This window comes from Parasteatoda tepidariorum, chromosome X1 (genome assembly GCF_043381705.1).
Source record: "Parasteatoda tepidariorum isolate YZ-2023 chromosome X1, CAS_Ptep_4.0, whole genome shotgun sequence".
Lineage (NCBI taxonomy): Eukaryota > Metazoa > Arthropoda > Arachnida > Araneae > Theridiidae > Parasteatoda > Parasteatoda tepidariorum.
The window spans coordinates 79,930,160-79,937,110 of record NC_092214.1 but is presented as its reverse complement, the minus strand read 5'-3'; the positions used below and the strand labels follow the sequence as shown (position 1 = coordinate 79,937,110).

Below are 6,951 nucleotides of genomic sequence, written 5' to 3'. Positions count from 1 at the left end.
ATTATTTTTGAATAAAAGAAAACAGACGAAGTCAGTTTTAAAGTATCAACTTATTAAACAGCATTAGCAAGGCAGGTACCATTCGTGCTAAAATTTTGTATGCTCATAGGTCTTAGGGCTAAAGTGCAATAAAAAACTCATATCAGGTATTCATTTTAGTACGCAAGAAGGATTTAAAAATACGCCATTGAGTAAAATCTTATTTTACGGCACTTACCAGGAAGGTACCTTTAGAGCTGAAATTTTGTATGCCTTAGTTTTATGGAACAAGAAAAATAAAACTCAAATAGGGCACTTATTTTAAAACATAATGAATAAATCTATCCATTTTTTCGATAGTCCATGTGAAAAATAATTTTAATAATTATTATTTTTCATTATTTTACTTAATTAATCAAATAATTTTTAATTCTAAGGTATATACATTTTTACATCATTTTAATGTAACTTTAAAAGACAAAATGCAAAATTTGAACGAAATCAATTGATTAGTTTCATATATGGGTCATTCTCACAAAAAGGTGATTTTTGAAGTCCCAGGAAATACAGCAGATTTCTTAATATTTTTCTTCATCATTTTTCGTGAAGTTCTAACTAACAAATCATATGCATTTCTTCTAAATGAATTTAATATTTCATTCTTATTTTTTAATAAACATAACTTCAAAATCCCTTCCGTGGACGTCCCTACGCCTGTGACACAAAATAATACAACCCTACAATAATACGTCCCTACGCCTGTTAAACAATTTAAATGTCATTTTAATGATTTTTGTAGTTTTACCTAGTTAAATGTTTATAGTAACTTTTTATTTAATATTTTTTTAAAAAAATTAATTTTTATAAAATAAGTGACTAGTAAACTTTGTCCATCAAAAATGAAATCCCCCTCCATGGACAATTAATATAGTTCGGTAAATATGCAATAAAAAATGCATATGCGAAATTCCTATAGGACAGCTGCTGGGAAAGGTAAACATTCCATTTTCTAATGTTAACTATCAGTTGTTTTTGTTCTCTTTAGTGTCAGTTTTGGATTGTTGTGTTCAACTGGGGTTTGGCAAAGTTCTCACCGTATACTCCGTGGACATCATAAAGAAGGTAAGAGAAAATTATTTTATTTTTGACACATGAATTTTAGATTGCAAAAATGGTATATTTAATAAAAAGTACTGTCCTATTTTTGTAACTTTAAAATTAAAAATCAATAAAATTCAAGAACTAGTTTTTGTCTCCTTCGTGGACTTCCCCTCCGTGGACTTGTTATGTCAACAGTCAATGGAAGAGACAATGTGTTAGATAACCATAATACAATTTTAATAATTAAAAAACTATTTTCTTTTAATTGATATTTTTAAAATGGAACAAATTCGTTAATTTGTTTGTATTTTTAAAGAAAGTCAATTAAGTTTAACTTTTTCTTATCGGAGAAGTAAATATTGGCAATTTTTCTAAATAATTTCTGTGATGTTTAAAATTTTTTCTCTCTTCAAACTTTAGGAAAAAAATGTCAAAACCAAATTGTAAAAAAAGAAAGCAATCAAATGTTTAAATGCAAAAGAGAAGGGAAGAGAAAAACTTAGTATGAGACAAGCTAGATAGAAATTAAAAGAAAACCCTATATTGTTTGAAGAAAGAAAAAGAAAAAAGAGCAAGAAATTTTAAAATCTGTATCAGAAAAAGATTTAACAGAAAAATCGTGATTAAATGTACTTATATTTCAAAAAATTGATAGAGCAAGCCGTTTGTGCCCAGGGAAAAAAGAAACAATAACAAGAGGAAAAGAGAAAAAACAAAAACGTTATTTGGATGACAGTATGTTTAACTTGCATAAAATGTTCATAAAAGAGTACCCTCAACACTCAATTTTCACGTGGAGTCTGAATTTTTATTTCAATATTCTTTACATTTTAATTTATTAATATTCAGTAAGAGTTACTTAAAAACTGTACACCTAGGTTAAAAATGGATGCTTCCTTTCATAGCAGCATGATTAATCGGAAGTAGCTCCATCTCTAATAATGAAATATTTTATTATTTACTTATTAACGTTAAACTCATATCAGTTGTACCCAATAATTAAAGAATTAGTCTTCATTGATATTTTATAACATAAAATGTATCCTCCGTTGACAAGGCAGAATTTAAAATATTTTAAATCTTGTAAAAAATAAAATAGAAAACTTGACCATTATTATAAGGATATATAACAAAAATAAATAGAGGCATTTATGTTATTTTTATCACTTTTTTAATTACTTTAATTCAAGAAAATTTTTTAGTCTATTTAAATATTTTCAGTGAGAATGACCCATATCACATTTCAAAAAGTCGTATACTTAAAATTCATTTTTCAAGAGCTATTATGTTTTGTTTAAAATTTAAAAGAAATCGATTGATTAGTTTCACATTTCATAAAGTCTTATTTTTAAAATTTATTTCACGAGAACTTTTAGACTGATTTTGTTCAAATTTTGTATTCTGTTATTTAAAATTATGTACTTTAAAGTGATGAAATAACTTTTGTACTTTACGATTCAAAAGCATTTTGGCCACTATTAGATAAAACAATAAAAATTAAAAATAATAATTATTAATAAATGAGAGATTTACAATATCTCCTGCTGCTTAATATTGTATTTTTAAGACACTGTTTGAATAATAACTTATTTATAGTAAGTAAAGATTTTGAACGAAGTTCTAGGGCTGTGAATAATTTTGAATGGATTGTTTTAATCTGAGTTTTTATTCTAACTATGGCGATTATTTTTTATTAGCATGTTCTAAGAGGTTGCTTTATTTCAAGTTTAGTGTTGATTCAGATACATGAGGTAAAATATTTTCCAGAATTTATTTCCAAAATTTTTTTTCAATTTACTTGCAATAAGTAAGTTTATGAACTACATTTTAAACATGCCATAAAACACTTAAAATAATTTTTTCCGGAATTGCTTTATTTGTCTCACAGTTTATAATTACATGCTTTTCAATGAAACCAACAACTACTGTTATTTTGCTCCGTTTTAAACACAGAGTGAAATTACTGTGGATCACAGAGAAATAATATCTAAATATGAGGTCGGATACATATTTGGGAAACCTATAATCATTATTGATATGCTTAAAAATGTTATTAAAACAGAATGTTTCAAAAATCAATAACGTAGTGTTTTGTTTCAGAACTGAAATTCTATGTAATGTATCGTAACATGTGACAAGCAGATATAACAGCATAATGAAGTGTGACCCTTTGTAACTAAGGGGATGAAAGGGTCAAAAAAATTATTGCATAATCTATAAACAATCTTTAATTTTCTCATAAATTGTGATTTTCCTTCAAAAATTAAAAAAAATTTTTTTTTTTATCAAAATGAACTTTAAAAACTTGATACAAGGTTTAAGCAAGGTGCTCTTAAAATACCACCCTTGATGTTGTATGAAATCTGTTCAATAATTAGAAAAATAAGATTCATCCTTACTGATGAGGGTGTACCATTGTGACACCAAAGCACATATAGTTTTTAATTAGAATTTTAACATTTCTGATTTTAAACATCCTTTTAATTAAATCATTAGAATTAATCCTCCGTTTTTAATGAACTTTTCCCTTTTGTAAGTTAAAAAAACGTAAATCTCACAATTGTAACTAACACATTCAGTTTATAGAATAACTGAATGTGTTGGTTACAATTGTGAGATGAATTGTGTCTTTTAATGAAATATCATCATAACAAATACCTCAATGAAACAATTTCGTTGACATTTTAATGAGAAAATGCAGAGAACCGCTAACAATTGACTATAAATTAATTCCATAAAGAGGTTTTAATTTAAATAATTACTGTGTAAAAAAGATACTATTTTAAATATTTTTTATTATCTCATTTCTCTATGATTTTATGTTTCGAGAAATTGTATTTTACTAATATTTTTTCCAAATATTACATTCAATTTATATGTACATGATTACAAACTCCTAATATCATGATACAAGGTGACCTATTTGAAAAGATATTACTAAAGCTTCTTCTAGTTTTTTAAGTTGACTTTCTTAAATCAATTTATGGTCCAGAGCATAGAATATATATTTATGTCAGATAATAAATGTTGTGGGTGCACTAGCAAGAAAGTGATTTAAATTGCAGACCACGTCTAGCATTGCATTTGATTTCAAAGAACTTTAGGTTCGATTAAAAGCCCAATAAAGATAGTTCTATTTTTTGGCTGTTTATTTTTATGAGAATCTTCTTCTAGAATAGGAAAACATATCTTTTGTTTGTTATTTGGTCTGGCGTGGAATATAAATTGGAGCTCATTTCAGAAGGAATAATAACGCGCCAAGGGAAACGTTTGTGGTTCTGAAATACACCACCACTGAAATCAGTATTACTTGGGGGAATAGTCTCATTTACAGTGGAATTCCTGGACACGCCGCTTAAAATGCAGAAAAGAGCATTCTTATTATTTTGCTCATTTCTATCTAAAAAAGAAAGAAGTTGCGCAGACAAAAGCCGCCTTACACTCCTTTGGTCACCAAGGCAGTGTCCCTGACGGTTTCCAACAAACTAGCAACTTCAATTTACCATCCACGTCTTCAGTAGGCAATGTTAATTCGCATTCGGGATAATTCTGTGCACTGAATAGTAATTTGCAGTTTCAAATATTGTGTTCTGCTTGTTGAATGCCGCTCCATTCAAATTCTTGCTTCGCTTTCTTCAAAAGAAAGGAGGAAAAAAGAATTTTACCAATTTTCTCGTTTGTTCCATTTTGCTTTGCTTTAAATGTCTGAATTCAAAAATAAAGCGGGAGAGGGCGTGAATAACGTTCAACGAATCAAACGCTTCGTTGGTTTTCGCTTTACTTAATGCGGACGTTTTCAAAAGTTAAGGCGCTTAATTTGTTCACATTTTTTACACTCTACTTGAAGTTGTTAGAAAATTCTGAGTATTAAGAAAATATTTCACGGTATTTGATATTCTTGTGCATAAGCTTAAAAAAGTAATTATTTTATTTCTATATATTTCAGTATCGCTTTAGGACCACTCATTTTATTCTCTTCTTTTAAGTTTCTTTTTACGTATATAATACTCTGATTAACATTTCAATGTTTCTTGTTCGATTCGTGTGCTCTATTCTTAAGTTTTTATTTAAATTAAGAATTTTAGTTTATCAAGAAGCTACAGTTATAAATTTTTACAAACGTAAAAATATTTTGAAAACATAGATATTTTAAGGAAATGCATTGTTAAAAACTTTTGATTTGCATTATGTACAGCTATTTTACGCTGCTTTTTATCGACTTCAAATGGTGATTCAAATATGTTAATTAATTAATGTCAAAGAAATTTTAAGTAACGAAATCAAACACAAAAATGTACTTTATCTGAATAAACGCACCCTTTTCGACTGATTCGGATTTCTGTAACAGCAATCTAGGAAATACGGTCCCAATAGTTTGATCAGGAGAGCTGTTCAAAATTTGGGCCCCGTACTATTAGTTTTACTTTTTGCGCGTTTTGCCATATCTCAAAACCTTTTTAAGCGAATTGAAGATTTTTTGAACACAATTGCATTTATCCAAAGATCATTCCGTGCAAAATATAACTTTTAGCAAATGTTAATAATCTTTTTATTATTCAATAATAGTCGACAAACTTTTGAATTGTGAAGTATATAGTTTTTTACGCCATTTTAAAGAATGTAATTTTAAATGATAAATTACAAAATTTGAGCACAATCGATCGAATGGTTCCTGAGAAATCGAATTTTAAAACGTCATATTTCTAAAATTTGACCCATCCGTGGAAAAAAAGGTATGTTTATTCAGAGAAATTACGTTTTTGTGCTTGATTTCGTAACTTAAAATATCGCCTGCACTAAGTAAGTAACATATTTGAGGTGTATCATTTCTTCGTATAATTAAGATTGAGTCCTTGAACGTGAAGATCCGAACATTTGATCAAAAGTTATTCTGGTTTTCTCCAGTTTAGCTTTTGCGCTCTTTATATTATCTAGTTAATTTGGAGATTAACTAGGGTGATCCGTTAAAGTGTAGAATCAAGTGTTTCGGAATTTACCTAGGTAATGTGCACATAGCGATTTACAACTTACTTGCTGCCGTTACCGTAACTGCTATTAGATAGCGAAAAATCAGTAAATATGACACTTTGTCCATTTCCTTAATTGTAATAATATTTTAAACTATTTGATTCTTAGTATTACATTTTTGAAAGTGATTGATGATTGATTTTACAGACAAAAGGATTTATGGTTCAATTGTAGCAACTTGAATTTTTAGATTGGGAAAAACAAATAACATTATGTTCATTTAAGACTAACAAAAACATTGCCGTTATTCCAGCTGAGACACTTTAACTAGTACCAAATATGTAATGTGCTGATTATCTAGGAACTTCGCATATTCCTTAGGTGATTTGAAAAATAAACCATTTTTCTACTTTTTAATGAGTCACCCCAGTTAATCTGCACATTAGCTAGATAATCTGTAGAATAGCTGATTTCTACACATAAGTACTCTCTTAAAATGAAAGATTTATTTACCCTACTCAAATAAGAGTGAATTTTTTTTTAACTCAACTTGCGTGAAATACACCTTTATTTGAGCGAAATTCCTGCTTCGCGTTCAGTCAAATTTGAGTGGTATTTATTTAAGCAATACTTGAGTGATTTTCGCTCAAACTTGAGTTATTTAATTATTATTTAATTATGTGCGAGCTAGAATTTCTATCATTTTATTTTAAAAAGCAAGCGATAATAAATCTAAGTAAAATTGTTTTGTTCTGCTATCTAAATAGATTTTGTCTTAGCTTTTATTTTGCGTTTAATTTTTTTCTGGAGAATATGACACTTATATGACTCTTAAGTAAATATACAGTGGTGGCCAAAAGTGTGGACACTTTTTGAAAGTTTCAAGTTTTTCAACTTTGTGTG

At 28.1% G+C, this 6,951-nt stretch overlaps 1 long non-coding RNA gene across 1 annotated transcript in view; it reads left to right on the top strand.

The window, feature by feature from the left end:
• Positions 1-1,036: 1,036 nt before the first annotated feature.
• Positions 1,037-6,951, top strand: part of LOC139427076 (uncharacterized) — a 17,910-nt gene continuing 11,995 nt past the window's right edge. Inside the window, exon 1 of the long non-coding RNA XR_011638244.1 lies at positions 1,037-1,101. This is a non-coding gene — a long non-coding RNA (uncharacterized lncRNA). The remainder of the gene's footprint in view (positions 1,102-6,951) is intronic.